Consider the following 17261-nt stretch of genomic DNA (forward strand, 5'->3'; position numbering starts at 1 on the left):
AGAAAGATGTTTATTCTCAGATGAGGCAACCTTTCATTTGTCAGGAAGGGATAATAGGCACAATGTTCGGATTTGGGGTTCTCAAAATCCGCACGTTGTAATTGAACATGTTCGTGATAGCCCTAAACTAAACGTCTGGTGCCGGCTAATGCACGACAGGATTGATGGACCATTCTTCTTTGTGGAACAAACAGTGGATGGGTCAGTGTATCTGGACATGTTGGAGCAGATATACAAGACTTGCAACTCAACATCATTTTTCAACAAGATGGAGCTCCGCCGCATTGGTCAACGGCTGTTCGCAAGTTCCTGGGTAGGAAACTTCCCAATCGTTAGATCGAACGCGGAGGATCCATTGCCTGGCCACCACGTTCCCCCGACATTACACCGCTTGATTTCTTCATGTGCGGATTCGTGAAGGACCGCGTGTATGCGACCAAAGCGGACGATATTCCTACATTGCAACATTGTATCACTAATGAGATTGCAACAATAACAAGAGGAAATGTTACGAAGAACTTGGCAAGAAATTGAATATAGAATCGATATTCTTCGTGCTACGAATGGTTCACATGTAGAGGTGTATTGATGATAAGCAAATAAATTCTTTGAGATGCTCTACTATGTGGTGCATTTTTCATTGTCGTATCTACTGTGTTTCTTTTCCTGGGTCTTTGAAATCAGGGAGGTTTGAGTGGTAGGCCCCGTATTTACTTCCGGTCAGAATATCACAAAACAAAAATATCCATAATTTATGCGTACCTCGTAATAACTATTGCATAAAAAACGCTAACCTGCCTAATACATAGACAACAGATACACCAAAATGCAGCTGAACTAAAAAATTAATAAAGGGCCATCCTTAAAACGTGAATTATTCATAGCAGTCCCTCACCAACACCACATACACATTCCACAATGAATTATTAATAATATTTCACCACAGAAAGGGCTATATACATGAGTAAAAGAAATGGCAATATAATGTAATTGCAAAAACTGAAGAACGGGTTGTCTGCACAATGCATGCAATTCGCCTCTTATCGGAACAGAAATTCGCTACTGTATACAAATTACTTGCAATCAGACAGTCATAAAACAAGTTTTCATAATTTAGACAGATCCTGTAATAACTGCTTCAACATAAAAAAGGCCAAACTGCCTACATACGTCGATAACAGAAACTCAAAAATTAGAAAATTAATAAAGGGCCATCCATAAAACGCGAATAATCCATTGCTGTCTGTCACCAACACAACATTCCACATTTAAGAAAAAATCATTAGTAATATTTAGCCGTACAAATTGCTACATAAATCAACAACAGAAGCGTCAAAACACTGCAATAGAAAAAATCTCGGAAAGAGTCACCTAAGAAATACGGTATTCTGATCTTTATTTACTTCGTAAATATAGTTGTGTAAAAATAACGCGAGTCATTTGTCTTTTCTCGTTTTCTGGCTAATTCGTCATTAGCTCTACAACCGCTTGTCTCCAACTGGCTGCTACCATGATACAAGCATTTACGCTTTACCGCGAACAAGAGCAGCTCGTGGACGTCCTATAGTAAAGTTAAGCCAAGTTAGCTGGTATTTTGCTTTACTCACAGCCATTTAACCTGTGTTATTAAATCGCAACCGCGGAAATCGCGATGTATTACGGAAAACACCCAAATATTTGTGATAATCGAGGTTATAAAAGCCTGTTACGTCCCAACCTAAGCACCAATACGGAAATAGTGACATATTCGGATAAAATCGGAAAAGATTGAGCGATTCTCATTGGCTACTTTATAGGCGAGTGTGTTGTACCTAGAGGTCGGGTACCTCGGAACGCACCACTTTTCTTATTTTTTATTTTTTTGGTGTGCACTCCAGTCGAGTAATTGATTTTAGAATCACATGAAGGAATGCGCAGTTTCTACCATTTTGTACAGTTTTTGGTGTTGCTAAAAATGTGGTTGTGTTTTGTGCAGCATTTGTAAATAATTAGAGTGCCACACATTTAAATGGTGTTTGATACATTACAGCAATTTGAAATATATTGTTAATTCTTCAGGTACAGAATTTTATGATGAGTAAATCATAAATATACAGGCTGTATCAAAAAGAATCATCCGATTTTTTAAAAAAAATCATGAGTATTATGTTTATTGAGATATGTGCAAGAACGATGTACTGTTGGAAAGAGCAAACTCAAGAGTTTTACATGGTTCCCGCTAGATAGCAGCAGTGTGCGCCCACTTCATTTCTAGTAAATATGGTGACGGGACAACAGAACCGTTTTGTGCTCTACGTTTTGTGCAGTGCGGGTCATAATTGCTGCTGCGCGTGACTTTCGTACTAGGTTTGGTGTGGATCCTCCTACAGTACAAAGAGACGATGGCATGAAAAATACCGAGAAACAGGTTGTTTATGTAAAGGCAACTCGCCGGGTCGTCCCCGAGTGTCTGACACAAGACGTCGAACGCATCCGCCGTAGTTTCACAACGATTCCGCAGAAATCCATTGGCCGTGCAGCTCGACAGCTCAACATGCCACCATGTCCGTCTGTTGCGTCGACGTTTACCCATGAAACCGTACAAAATTCAGCTGCTGCAAGCTCTTCGTGAAGGTGACAAACGACAACGTATGGAGTTCTGTAATTTCGTTCTTGGAAAGATGGAGAATGACAGTTTTCTTCCACGCTTGGTTTTTTACTGATGAGGCAACATTCCATTTAAACGGAAAGGTGAACCGTCATTATGTGACAATATGGGGTACGGAACAACCACATGAAGTTGTACAAAATGAGAGGGACACTCCAAGATTTAATGTGTTTTGTGCCGTTACACGCGAAAAGATGTATGGTTCATTTTTCTTTGTCGAGAACACTGTTACAGGAAGCGTACATCTCGATATGCTTGAGGAATTTCTTTTCCCACAGTTGGAGACTGGTTCGAACGACAGGATAGGGCACGGCCACACTGACATCCGGAAACACGGGAATTCTTAAACCAAAGGATTACTGAACATTGAATCGGTCGCACTGGAACAAACGATTCAGCCTTTCATTACTGGCCTCCAACGTCACTGGACCTGACTGTGTGATTAATTCTTGCTTAGCTTTGTAAGAGAGTCTTTATGTGCCTTCCTTACCAACAACAATGGATTAACTGAGACATCAGACGTGGGGTAGCGTTCTCGCTCCCCACGCCCGGGTTCCCGGGTTCGATTCCCGGCGGGGTCTGGGATTTTCTCTGCCTCGTGATGGCTGGGTGTTGTGTGATGTCCTTAGGTTAGTTAGGTTTAAGTAGTTCTAAGTCTAGGGGACTGATGACCATAGATGTTAAGTCCCATAGTGCTCACAGCCATTTGAACCATTTGAGACATCAGATAACAGCAGCTGTGGAAGCTGTAGCTCTAGACATGCTGGCCGCAGTGTGGGAACAATTTGAATACAGCTTTGACACGCCGTGCGTCTCAAGGGGGCATATTGAACACCTATGAAACGGTGTGAAAAAAATAAATTTTTTTGAGTTTCCCGATTGTCAGAAAACAAAATTTATTGTGTATGTTTATTAGTTCCAGAAATGTAGATGTGCCAAATCGGATGATTCTCTTCGATGAATCCTGTATTTTTAGAACCACTGTATTTATAAACATGTGGACAGTTAAGCAATACTTCGTTAGGCGCGCCTGATCTTGTACTTCGAAACAGAAGAAGGTTTTTTTTTACCATGGAACATGTGACACTTGCACATGAACTGAGTTTCTTTATTACCCTAACAGTTTTACCATTCTTGGAAATGAAAATCTGTGTTAGTTTCTAATAATGTCTATTTCAAAACGACTGTAGCTTGTAACTGGTTTTTGATAATACCTGTTCTTCGTTTGAGTTCCTTTACTGATTATCGGTATGAAATAGAGAAATAATGTAACAGACGATTAAATACGGGTACGGTATTGACAAGATTTTCTCGCTTGCAACGCTTTTAAATTTACAAAGAATATTTCTCCCTGGGTACATGACCATGTTGTTTTCTTGGAACATATTTTCATATTTGGAAAAACCTTAATTTTCCAAAGTAATTTTTGTAAATTCAGCAACAGTGTGCAACACATAAAAAGAGAATGTCATCATTTAAAAATGGGATAAGGAAGCTACCAGTGTTAAACTAACATGGGTGGCTAGAGGCGAAAGTGTGAAAAACGTAGGTCGCATCAGAGGTCACTTACAGCCAGAGCTACGTATTACACTAATAATAAATAATAAAATGCAATCGAATAAACAGTTTATCACTTGTTACGAAGTCCACACGACATTACGGACGTTTCAAATAGAATTTTCAAAACTAAGTTTCCTTTATGTGTGAAAAGAAAGTGGGGGTCTGTTTCATACATTACGGTTGCTCCCGTACGGAGAACTGTTGTGTGCCGTGGCTGCTGTTGACTCTTCACACTTTGTTGCATTTTGCCGGATTGAGTAGCTAGATAGTTAATTTTCGATTTCATCGCTGTAAAAATTTGTTATGTAAATTTGAGCAGCCAGATCTGTTACTGGAATTACTTTAAAAACAATTGCTTTTCACATAAAAAAAGAAAAGTTCTAGTTTTCATTTCGCACGATTTTTCACGCCGTGTTTCTTACTCCAAAGTGAAAGAAGTATTCGCTAAAACCTAAAATATCTGAATTTTTGAGGTATTCCAAGATGTTACTCCAGGCCGGTGTAAAAATGAATGTGCGCAACGGAAAATACTGATCGCAAAAATGAAGATTTGGCCCTGTCTGACTACCCGCTGAAGCAGATCTTAGGATCTCTTAATGGTGACATTATTTCCTTCTTCTTGCTCTTTAACATATAAATTATAGCATAAACATAAATGAATGATTTAGGGAACTAGTAACTATAAATGATAAATGTTGTTTCTGCTTATACATTTATTGTTACTAAGTCCACACCACATTACGTGCGTTTCAAATAGAATTGTTTTTTAAATTGCTTTAATAGAATTGTTTTTTAAAACCCCTTTTATATATTACAAATGTTTATATATCAATGTCCAATGGACGTAAAGAGATACAAATGAATTTCCTACTAATATTACTGATCAGTTGCCCAAATCTGCACCTTTTTATGGATACGTGATCTAATATAAATATTTCAAGATGACTGACATCATCTACATACCAAACACTAGAAGACATTACTTTCAAAGATGCTCTGCAGTCGTGTGCAACCTCAGTGAAAATAAAATTTACGTGATCACAGCTGTTTAGCTTTATAGCCCTAATAAGCTGAAGCAATTAGCAATATCACTGTATGTACTGCGTCCGGTGCGTCGGAATGATGGTTCTTGTACACGCCTGCGAAGATGGAAGAACTCCAGCCTCAAGATAAAAAACTCATTCAAACACTAGGATGGCAGAAGGCTGTCCTCTGACTGGTCTAATCTAATACTGTCTTCTCCTCTCTGTGTTCTACAGACAAGAAATGCGAACTCCCAGCCACAAGGACATCATTCAGATAACGTCTCAACACAGAAGTGCTCTTGATCATTGAACGCTGCGTACTCAAACAACGACTCTATACCTGGAGGCGAAGTCAGAATCGTATAAGTGCGCAACAGTGCAGTGCCTAACCGTTCTAACTATAAAATCTCCTGAGAGCAAAGATGGCAAGTCCGTCTGTACCGACAAAAGCTGATACTGAGCGACCGTCAAACACGGGTGCTCAAAACAGATGACCCTTTCTCTCCACTGCTGGCTTCCCAGCAAAGCTCGGCTCCCGTCCGTCGTAACTGCAGAAGGCGAATAATATTCCTGAAACCACGGAATATTCTCCCTTTCTACAGAATCTTCTGAACGCCGACTGACCATATTTTAGACTTTTGTCGTCCAGCGCGGAAAGTTTGCGAGCAAATACCTATACCGTTAAATAGGAGTTCATAAAATGGTACGCTTCTCAGAGTAAAAATCCTCGGAAATAACCCAGCCTGCATGATTTCTGAGGTAACGCTTCCTTGCTCCTCTCTGTGGCGTCCAAGAGTTTCAGAGTTTCCGAAGTATTATTCGGTTGACCTTCTGGCCCCGCTACTACACTGGCCGTCCGCCGCTGTATTGTGCTCCAGCGCTCAGGTGCCCCGACCGTCAGTCTTGGGATACCTCCTGTGTTAAGCAGACCAACACACTTGCGTGGGCTTTTCCACCCAGGGCCTGAGTTACGCCTGCCGTTTCATTTCCACTGGCGTTCCAACCCCTACTAGCATAGGCAATCATTCATTACGCCATTTTGATAATAAAGACAATCCATCACCTTTCATGCAATAAGCGTAGACAACTATTACAAGGTGTATGTGATAATGGTAGTCTTCTTTAAATATTCATATATATGATGTAGAACCTATCAAATGATACCTAATTCCGGTTGTAAATCACGGCAAAGTATGTAGATGAGTGCTTGTAGTGTGTGAAATTATAGCCACCTTACAGTATGCTACAATGCCTTACAGTATTTAGCTACAAAATAGCAGGTCAGCAACTGGAAGCAGTTAATACCATAAATTATCTGGGAGTACGCTTTAGGAGTGATTTAAAATGGAATGATCATATAGTGTTGATCGTCGGTAAAGCAGATGCCAGACTGAGATTCATTGGAAGAATCCTAAGGAAATGCAATCCGAAAACAAAGGAAGTAGGTTACAGTACGCTTGTCCGCCCACTGCTTGAATACTGCTCAGCAGTGTGGGATCCGTACCAGGTAGAGTTGATAGAAGAGATAGAGAAGATCCAACGGAGAGCAGCGCGCTTCGTTACAGGATCATTTAGTAATCGCGAAAGCGTTACGGAGATGATAGATAAACTCCAGTGGAAGACTCTGCAGGAGAGACGCTCAGTAGCTCGGTACGGGCTTTTGTCAAAGTTTCGAGAACATACCTTCACCGAAGAGTCAAGCAGTATATTGCTCCCTCCTACGTATATCTCGCGAAGAGACCATGAGGATAAAATCAGAGAGATTAGAGCCCACACAGAGGCATACCGACTATCCTTCTTTCCACGAACAATCCGAGACTGGAATAGAAGGGAGAACCGATAGAGGTACTCAAGGTACCCTCCGCCACACACCGTCAGGTGGCTTGCGGAGTATGGATGTAGATGTAGATGTAGATATGATGGGGTAAGATCTTAGATTCGTAGCGAATACCTTACGTTACCATTGTTCATTATTATCATTAAGAAATTTCTTCATTACTGAAGTACGCGCATTTGTTCAAAAATATTTCGGGCTTGCAGCCGGTGGTCGTTAGCTTCCATCCACGATATTTCGACTGGACACCTGCAAGCCATCCTCAGGTGAGCCATCGAAGACTGACGAAGACGCCGTCCCTTCCGTAACATATAGCGTGCAGCGAGTATTCCGCGCATGCGTCAAAATCACATGGACAGACGAACCACACCGCCCGCCAGCAGCGCCCTCGCTGGTGGAACTGCAGAACTCAGCTGTCAATTGCCGCGGCCATCGGTGTACTCTGACGTCTTCGTCTGGAGCAGATCTTAGAGATGACGGGGTTCCACGCGTTATCTAGCTGGTAGCCATTGTCACGGTTGATAAGATTGTCTGTCATGCGAATTTCCACTGATTCTTTTATGACGGAGTTCCAAAAGGATGTTGCTGTGGCCAAAATTGTTGTCTTGTCATACTCCGTTGAGTGTCCAGTGGAAGTGCAATGTTCAGCAATTGCAGACTTGCTAGGTTGCAAAAGGCGAGTACAGCGTTGTGTTCAGTGCAACGTTCTTCTACTGTTTGCAATGTTTGTCCTATATATGACATGCCACACTGACAAGGTATATTATAAATTCCCGCCTTCCGAAATACTAGATCGTCTTTCACTGATCCCAGCAGGTCGGAACTCTTCGATGGTGGACGGAAAATTACTTTCACTTCGAAACTGTGGAGGATTCTTGCAATTTTGAAGGAAATGTTGCCAACAAAGGGAAGAAAAGCTAAAGATTTAGTAGGCGTGCTCTCTTCTTTCTCCACTCCCTGTTTCTTTGGCTTAATTGCAAGTGTCTTGCTAATTTGCCGGGTAGAATATCCATTCTCTTTGAACACCCTCTTCAGATGGGCAAGCTCTTCAGGCTAACTGTCTGCGTCTGACACTACATGAGCTATGTGTACAAGTGTTTTAAGTACAGTAATTGTTTGCGATAAGTGATGGCAGCTGGACGAATTTAAATACAAATCAGTATGTGTGGCCTTTCGATAAACCGAATGCCCCAGAGAGTCATCACACTTCCATCTAACTAGCACATCCAAGAAAGGGAGGCAATCATTTTTCTCTAATTCCATGGTAAACCGAATGTTCTCATGAATGGAGTTGAGGTGATCTAAAAACTCCATTATTTTTCTTTTTTCTTGGCAAACGTTTCACTGAAAAAAATTGACTGCGTGTAACATCGTTTGCTACATTTTGGGTCATATATGAACCATGGACCTTGCCGTTGGTGGGGAGGCTTGCGTGCCTCAGCGATACAGATAGCCGTACCGTAGGTACAACCACAACGGAGGGGTATCTGTTGAGAGGCCAGACAAACGTGTGGTTCCTGAAGAGGGGCAGCAGCCTTTTCAGTAGTTGCAAGGGCAACAGTCTGGATGATTGACTGATCTGGCCTTGTAACAATAACCAAAACGGCCTTGCTGTGCTGGTACTGCGAACGGCTGAAAGCAAGGAGAAACTACGGCCGTAATTTTTCCCGAGGGCATGCAGCTTTACTGTATGATTAAATGATGACGTCGTCCTCTTGGGTAAAATATTCCGGAGGTAAAATAGTCCCCCATTCGGATCTCCGGGCGGGGACTACTCAAGAGGATGTCGTTATCAGGAGAAAGAAAACTGGCGTTCTGCGGATCGGAGCGTGGAATGTCAGATCCCTTAATCGGGCAGGTAGGTTAGAAAATTTAAAAAGGGAAATGGGTAGGTTAAAGTTAGATATAGTGGTAATTAGTGAAGTTCGGTGGCAGGAGGAACAAGACCTCTGGTCAGGTGACTACAGGGTTATAAACACAAAGTCAAATAGGGGTAATGCAGGAGTAGGTTTAATAATGAATAGGAAAATAGGAATGCGGGTAAGCTACTACAAACAGCATACTGAACGCATTATTGTGGCCAAGATAGATACGAAGCCCACACCTACTACAATAGTACAAGTTTATATGCCAACTAGCTCTGCAGATGACGAAGAAATTGAAGAAATGTATGATGAAATAAAAGAAATTATTCAGATAGTGAAGGGAGACGAAAATTTAATAGTCATGGGTGACTGGAATTCGAGTGTAGGAAAAGGGAGAGAAGGAAACGTAGTAGGTGAATATGGATTGGGGCTAAGGAATGAAAGAGGAAGCCGCCTGGTAGAATTTTGCACAGAGCACAACTTAATCATAGCTAACACTTGGTTTAAGAATCATGATAGAAGGTTGTATACATGGAAGAACCCTGGATATACTAAAAGGTATCAGATAGATTATATAATGGTAAGACAGAGATTTAGGAACCAGGTTTTAAATTGTAAGACATTTCCAGGGGCAGATGTAGACTCTGACCACAATCTATTGGTTATGACCTGTAAATTAAAACTGAAGAAACTGCAAAAAGGTGGGAATTTAAGGAGATGGGACCTGGATAAACTTAAAGAACCAGAGGTTGTACAGAGTTTCAGGGAGAGCATAAGGGAACAAATGGCAGGAATGGGGGAAAGAAATACAGTAGAAGAAGAATGGGTAGCTTTGAGGGATGAAGTAGTGAAAGCAGCAGAGGATCAAGTAGGTAAAAAGACGACGGATAGTAGAAATCCTTGGGTAACAGAAGAAATATTGAATTTAATTGATAAAAGGAGAAAATATAAAAATGCAGTAAATGAAGCAGGCAAAAAGGAATACACACGTCTCAAAAATGAGATCGACAGGAAGTGCAAAATGGCTAAGCAGGGATGGCTAGAGGACAAATGTAAGGATGTAGAGGCTTATCTCACTAGGGGTAAGATAGATACTGCCTACAGGAAAATTAAAGAGACCTTTGGAGATAAGAGAACCACTTGTATGAACATCAAGAGGTCAGATGGAAACCCAGTTCTAAGCAAAGACGGGAAAGCAGAAAGGTGGAAGGAGTATATAGAGGGTCTATACAAGGGCGATGTACTTGAGGACAATATTATGGAAATGGAAGAGGATGTAGATGAAGATGAAATGGGAGATACGATACTGCGTGAAGAGTTTGACAGAGCACTGAAAGACCTGAGTCGAAACAAGGCCCCCGGAGTAGACAACATTCCATTGGAACTACTGACGGCCTTGGGAGAGCCAGTCCTGACAAAACTCTACCATCTGGTGAGCAAGATGTATGAAACAGGCGAAATACCCTCAGACTTCAAGAAGAATAAAATAATTCCAATCCCAAAGAAAGCGGGTGTTGACAGATGTGAAAATTACCGAACAATCAGTTTAATAAGCCACAGCTGCAAAATACTAACACGAATTCTTTACAGACGAATGGAAAAACTAGTAGAAGCCGACCTCGGGGAAGATCAGTTTGGATTCCGTAGAAATACTGGAACACGTGAGGCAATACTGACCTTACGACTTATCTTAGAAGAAAGATTAAGGAAAGGCAAACCTACGTTCCTAGCATTTGTAGACTTAGAGAAAGCTTTTGACAATGTTGGCTGGAATACTCTCTTTCAAACTCTAAAGGTGGCAAGGGTCAAATACAGGGAGCGAAAGGGTATTTACAATTTGTACAGAAACCAGATGGCAGTTATAAGAGTCGAGGGACATGAAAGGGAAGCAGTGGTTGGGAAGGGAGTGAGACAGGGTTGTAGCCTCTCCCCGATGTTATTCAATCTGTATATTGAGCAAGCAGTAAAGAAAACAAAAGAAAAATTCGGAGTAGGTATTAAAGTCAATGGAGGAGAAACAAAAACTTTGAGGTTCGCCGATGACATTATAATTCTGTCAGAGACAGCAAAGGACTTGGAAGAGCAGTTGAATGGAATGGATGGTGTCTTGAAGGGAGGATATAAGATGAACATCAACAAAAGCAAAACGAGGATAATGGAATGTAGCCGAATTAAGTCGGGTGATATCGAGGGTATTAGATTAGGAAATGAGACACTTAAAGTAGTAAAGGAGTTTTGCTATTTGGGGAGCAAAATAACTCATGATGGTCGAAGTAGAGAGGATATAAAATGTAGACTGGCAATGGCAAGGAAAGCGTTTCTGAAGAAGAGAAATTTTTTAACATCGAGTATAGATTTAAGTGTCAGGAAGTTGTTTCTGAAAGTATTTGTATGGAGTGTAGCCATGTATGGAAGTGAAACATGGACGGTAAATAGTTTGGACAAGAAGAGAATAGAAGCTTTCGAAATGTGGTGCTACAGAAGAATGCTGAAGATTAGATGGGTCGACCACATAACTAATGAGGAAGTATTGAATAGGATTGGGGAGAAGAGAAGTTTGTGGCACAACTTGACCAGAAGAAGGGATCGGTTGGTAGGACATGTTCTGAGGCATCAAGGGATCACCAATTTAGTATTGGAGGGCAGCGTGGAGGGTAAAAATCGTAGGGGGAGACCAAGAGATGAATACACTAAGCATATTCAGAAGGATGCATGTTGCAGTAGATACTGGGAGATGAAGAAGCTCGCACAGGATAGAGTAGCATGGAGAGCTGCATCAAACCAGTCTCAGGACTGAAGGCCACAACAACAACAACAACAACAATTAAAGCAAACAAAATGCGGCTGAAGTTTCTAAAAAGTTCTTAAACTGGAAAGATACTGATAACTGTCTCCCTTCATCAGTAAAGGCACATGACGTAAAAGTGTTAGTTCCACACACTACGGTATCGCAGGTCGGTGCTGATCTGCGTCAGCAGAGGAAAAAGTTGTTGCTTTCTGCTCCCTGCAGCCACTTGGTGGTACGACGACGTTATCCGCCAACAGATAGCGTAATGGCATAACTACCAGAGCTCACTATGTGTCTACCGTTTAGTAGGAAATTCTCGTAGTCAGAAGGCTCGGTGTGGTGCAGAATGTGTGAAGCAAGCAGACAACCGTTCCAAGAAGTACTCTTGTTTCCTATAGTCAACTGCGCGTTTTGAAAGGGCCTTCTGTGTAGCGGGGTGGTACTTTCGGAGAATTGCCATACAAGTTGGATTTGCTGCGCCAGTTGTGCAACGATGCTAGTTATCAGCGTTCATGTGGGCATTCTCTCACCCATAGACGAGGCGCTGGACGTCCCCGCAACATAGACGTCCGCTAGGATCGTCGTATTGTAAGGGTAGCAGTGGCAGATCTTACAGCTACCACAGGACAATAAAGATAATGTCGTGTGACGAGGGCCTGCCGTCGGGTAGACCGCTCGCCTGGTGCAAGTCTTTCGATTTGACGCCACATCGGCGACTTGCGCGTCGATGGGGATGAAATGGTGATTAGGACAACACGACACCCAGTCCCTGAGCGGAGAAAATCTCCGACACAGCCGGGAATCGAACCCGGGCCCTTAGGATTGACATTCCGTCGCGCTGACAACTTTTTTTTTAATCTCATTTTGTTCGTTTTCGTTCGTTGTATCTGCTCGGAGCGGACGTCGCAAGACACCCGTTTCAGTTCGTCGTTGATCCATTAACTCAGTTTTTTTTATTACAGAGGGCAGCTAACCCTCTGACCGAACACGCTGAGTTACCGTGCCGGCATTTTTTTTTTTTTTTTTTTTTTTTTTTTTTTTTTTTTTTTTTTTTTTTTTTTTGTTCGATATAGTTCGTTGCGTTTGGTCTGGGCGGACGTCACAAGACGTCCGTTCAAGTTGGTCGTTGATTCCTTGACTCAGTTCTTTTATTACAGAGGGCGGGCAGCCCTATGACCGAACACGCTGAGCTACCGTGCCGGCTTGTTCCATATTATTCATTGAATTTGTTCAGGGCGGACGTCCTATGACACCCGTTCAGTTTAGATTAGATTAGATTTACTTTCATTCCAATTGATCCGTAGTGAGGAGGTCCTCCAGGATGTGGAACATGTCAGAAAAACAACAATACATGACAAATATTTACAACTAAAACAAATAAGCTAATGTACCATTCCACAGGTCCCAAGTGGAATGATCGTCATTTTTTAATGAACACTAAGAGTCATTTTACAAATACTAATGCACTGAATTTAAAATAAAAAAGTTTTTTATTTATTTATAAGGTAATAAACATGTAATACAACTACTGTAATACTTATTTACAATGAACACATTACTGCACTGAAATGGTACAGAAGTTAGATTATACACACATACACACACACACACACACACACACACACACACACACAGACACACAAATTTTCAGTGAACACATTACTGCACTGAAATTGTGCAGAAGTTATGTTGTACTTATATACAAGTCAGTTGGTTTTACTAAGAAATTCATCAATGGAGTAGAAGGAGTTGGCCACCAATAAATCCTTTAGGCTTCTCTTAAACTGAATTTCATTGGTTGTTAAGCTTTTTATGGCTGCTGGCAAGTTATTGAAAACGTGTGTTCCTGAATAATGCACACCTTTTTACGAGACTAAGTGACTTTAAATCCTTGTGAAGATTATTCTTATTTCTAGTATTGATTCCATGAATTGAGCTGTTGGTTTGAAAAAGTGATATATTTTTAATGACAAATTTCATTAAGGAATAAATATATTGGGAAGCTGTAGTTAGTATCCCTAGTTCCCTAAACAGGCTTCTGCAGGATGTTCTTGAGTTCACACCACACATAATTCTTACTGCACGTTTTTGTGCCCGGAAAACTTTAGCTTGGCTTGATGAATTACCCCAAAAAATAATCCCATATGACATTATGGAATGAAAGTAAGCATAGTATGCCAGCTTTTTCATTTTTATATCCCCTATGTCTGACAAAATTCGCATTGCAAACAGAGATTTGTTAAGACGCTTCAGCAGTTCTGTGGTGTGCTCCTCCCACTTGAATTTATTATCGAGCTGTAATCCCAAGAATTTAACACTGTCCACTTCTTCTATCTTCTTGTCATCGTATGTTAGACATATACTCTTGGGACACCCCTTACAAGTTCTGAACTGCATGTAGTGTGTTTTTTCAAAGTTTAGTGACAAAGAATTGGCTAGGAACCAGTGATTAATGTCCACAAATATTTTATTGGCTGATCTTTCTAAGACTACACTTGATTTGCTATTTATTGCAATGTTTGTATCATCGGCAAACAAAACAAACTTGGCATCTGGTAATGTTACTGACGAAAGGTCATTGATATACACAAGAAAAAGTAAGGGCCCCAAAATGGAACCTTGTGGGACCCCACATGTAATTAGTTCCCAGTTGGATGATGCCTGATAGCTTGATACATGTCTCTTTCCTAATAACACCCTTTGTTTCCTGCCAGAGATATAAGATTTGAACCATTTTGCAGCATTTCCTGTTACACTATAATATTCTAGTTTACTTAGTTAGTTAGTTAGTTCGATGATCCGTTCGCTCAGTTTTTTTTATTGCAAAGAGTAGCTAACGCTCTGACCGAACACGCTGAGCTGCCGAATCACTCGGCTACCGAGCCACAGCAAAGACAAGAGGCCATTGTGAGCCCAGACGTGTCAATACCAACTGTTGCGAACCGGTTATTAGCAGTGCGACTGCGGGCATGCACACCTCCTGCCCTTCTTTCACTCGACGATGTGCGCGGCTCGACCGGTGCCTTCAGAGGATCACTTGCAAAGGTGGAATGGCGCGCCACGGTCTCTAGCGATGAAAGCAGATTCTGCCTTGTGCATTTTCAACTTCTCGCGGCGTAATGAATAATCCATTAAATTTCGGGCATGCAGCCGCGCAAATAAAATTTCTTCTACTGATATTTCGGCCGCGTATCGTCCGGCCATCTTCAGAGCGAGTCACAAGACTGATGACAAGGTGCCAAGCGCGGCCTTATATGCTCCACCGCGGCGGTACTGCGCATGCGGGTCACAGATGCTGCGCCGCCTGTGGCGAAAGCGTACGGACGTTCGATGTGCTTATCGATGTTTGATCGGCGGCGATGACACGGTGACGACTTCTCTGCAATTTAATTAGTCCAAGAGCCGGATTCCATGCTTTGTCCAAATTGAAACCTTTATCTCAAGGAAGCCATAGAAATTCGATTAGCCAACAATTTAATAAACAGAGATAAAGGTTTCAATTTGGACAAAGCATGGAATCCGGCTCTTGGACTAATTAAATTGCAGAGAAGTCGTCACCGTGTCATCGCCGCCGATCAAACATCGATAAGCACATCGAACGTCCGTACGCTTTCGCCACAGGCGGCGCAGCATCTGTGACCGGCATGCGCAGTACCGCCGCGGTGGAGCATATAAGGCCGCGCTTGGCACCTTGTCATCAGTCTTGTGACTCGCTCTGAAGATGGCCGGACGATACGCGGCCCAAATATCAGTAGAAGAAATTTTATTTGCGCGGCTGCATGCCCGAAATTTAATGGAAGATTCTGCCTTGATGCAACTGATGGTCGGTTGCGCATACGACGTAGAATTGGTGGGGGTTGTGTTGCAGAGTGCATTCGTCCGAGACACATTGGGCCGTAAGAATAAAGTGAAGCAAATGCTTTTCCTTCGAATTTCGAAGCCAAAGCTTCGGAATTTATGAATAAAATGTGAAGCAAGAGCTTTTGCTTGTGGGAACAAAAAGAACAATGAAAGCTTTTGCTTTCCCCTTGAGCTCTTGCTTCGGTATTAGAGGCTGGTCAGTGGCAGGCTCACGTTCGCAGAGTGCAGATATGGCTCAAATAGCAGCACGTTTACGCCGCGAAAAATGCTACAGACCACGTCGATGTCCACCTGGAGAGCATTATAAAACTCAGTATCGTTTCAACGAAGAAAATGTTAAGTGGATTGCAAAGCATTTTTTGACAGAGACAGGGGAAAGAAGAGGTGGAGCACTATCGTATGTAGCTGATCAAGGATTCCAGTCTGGAATAGCAGAAGAAGTGGGAATTCATCAAAATACAGTGAGTGAAACAGTGAGTAGTGTTTCTAAAAAGATAATGAAAAAAGCTGATTTGTGGATCAAGTTTCCGTCATCAACACATGATATTACTGTGGCTAAAAGAACAATGTTCTTACATTCACTCAGCACTTTCCAGACACTTGAATTTCTCCAGTTTCCGTCATCAACACATGATATTACTGTGGCTAAAAAATGAGTGGCTACAAAAATGTAAATTTCCAAGTCCTGTTGGTGTAGCTGACTGTACACATTTGCGAATTCCAAAACCTGTGCAATTTGGCGACGAATATATCAACAGAAAGGGTTTTGCTACTATAGATGTGCAGGTTACATGCGATATGAAGGAACAGTTCACTAGTGTTGAGGCTAGCTGGCCCGGGTCAGTACATGACAATCGAATATGGAGAAATTCAAGTGTCTGGAAAGTGTTTAGTGAATGTAAGAACATTGTTCTTTTGGGTGATGAAGGGTCTGGCCTAGAGCCCTGGCTGATGACTCCATTTCGTAATCCAACTGAGGACAGTCACAAGTCATTCAATAACCTTTTAAAAAAAGGAAGAGCTGTGACAGAGCGTTGCTTTGGTCAGTTGCAGAGGCGCTTTCCTGTTTTTGCAGTATATGTGTAGAGTTGCCTTACCAAATGTTCCAATCATAATAGCTTGCTGCTTTATACTGCATAATGTTGTGAAACGTCTACAAGATGAAGATTTTGAAGACACGGCACAGGATTTACATGAAGATGGTGATAATGAGGAGGAGGAGCCTTTAACTGAAGCGGATATTCTTCGGAGAGAGGCCGGCCGCTGTGGCCGAGCGGTTCTAGGCGCTACAGTCTGGAACCGCGCGATCGCTACGGTCGTAGGTTCGAATCCTGCCTCGGGCTTGGATGTGTGTGATGTCCTTAGGTCAGTTAGGTTTAAGTAGCTCTAAGTTCTGGGGGACTGATGACCTCAGATGTAAAGTCCCATAGTGCTCAGAGCCATTTTCTTCGGAGAGGACGTTAAAGAAGACAAGAAATTGCAGCTCTAATATAAACTGCAGGATTTTGAATTTTTTATTTATGAAAAGACACAAAATTACTGATCGTCTATAACAAAAGGAATAACACAGTCTACATAACGGTATATACATTAAAACTATTTTCATTTTCCTCCTGTTGCAAATTGTTTACATTATTCATCTTTATATTATGAAAGTTCATTAACATAGCTTCTTTTTTCA

This window comes from Schistocerca cancellata, chromosome 5, assembly GCF_023864275.1.
Source record: "Schistocerca cancellata isolate TAMUIC-IGC-003103 chromosome 5, iqSchCanc2.1, whole genome shotgun sequence".
NCBI lineage: Eukaryota > Metazoa > Arthropoda > Insecta > Orthoptera > Acrididae > Schistocerca > Schistocerca cancellata.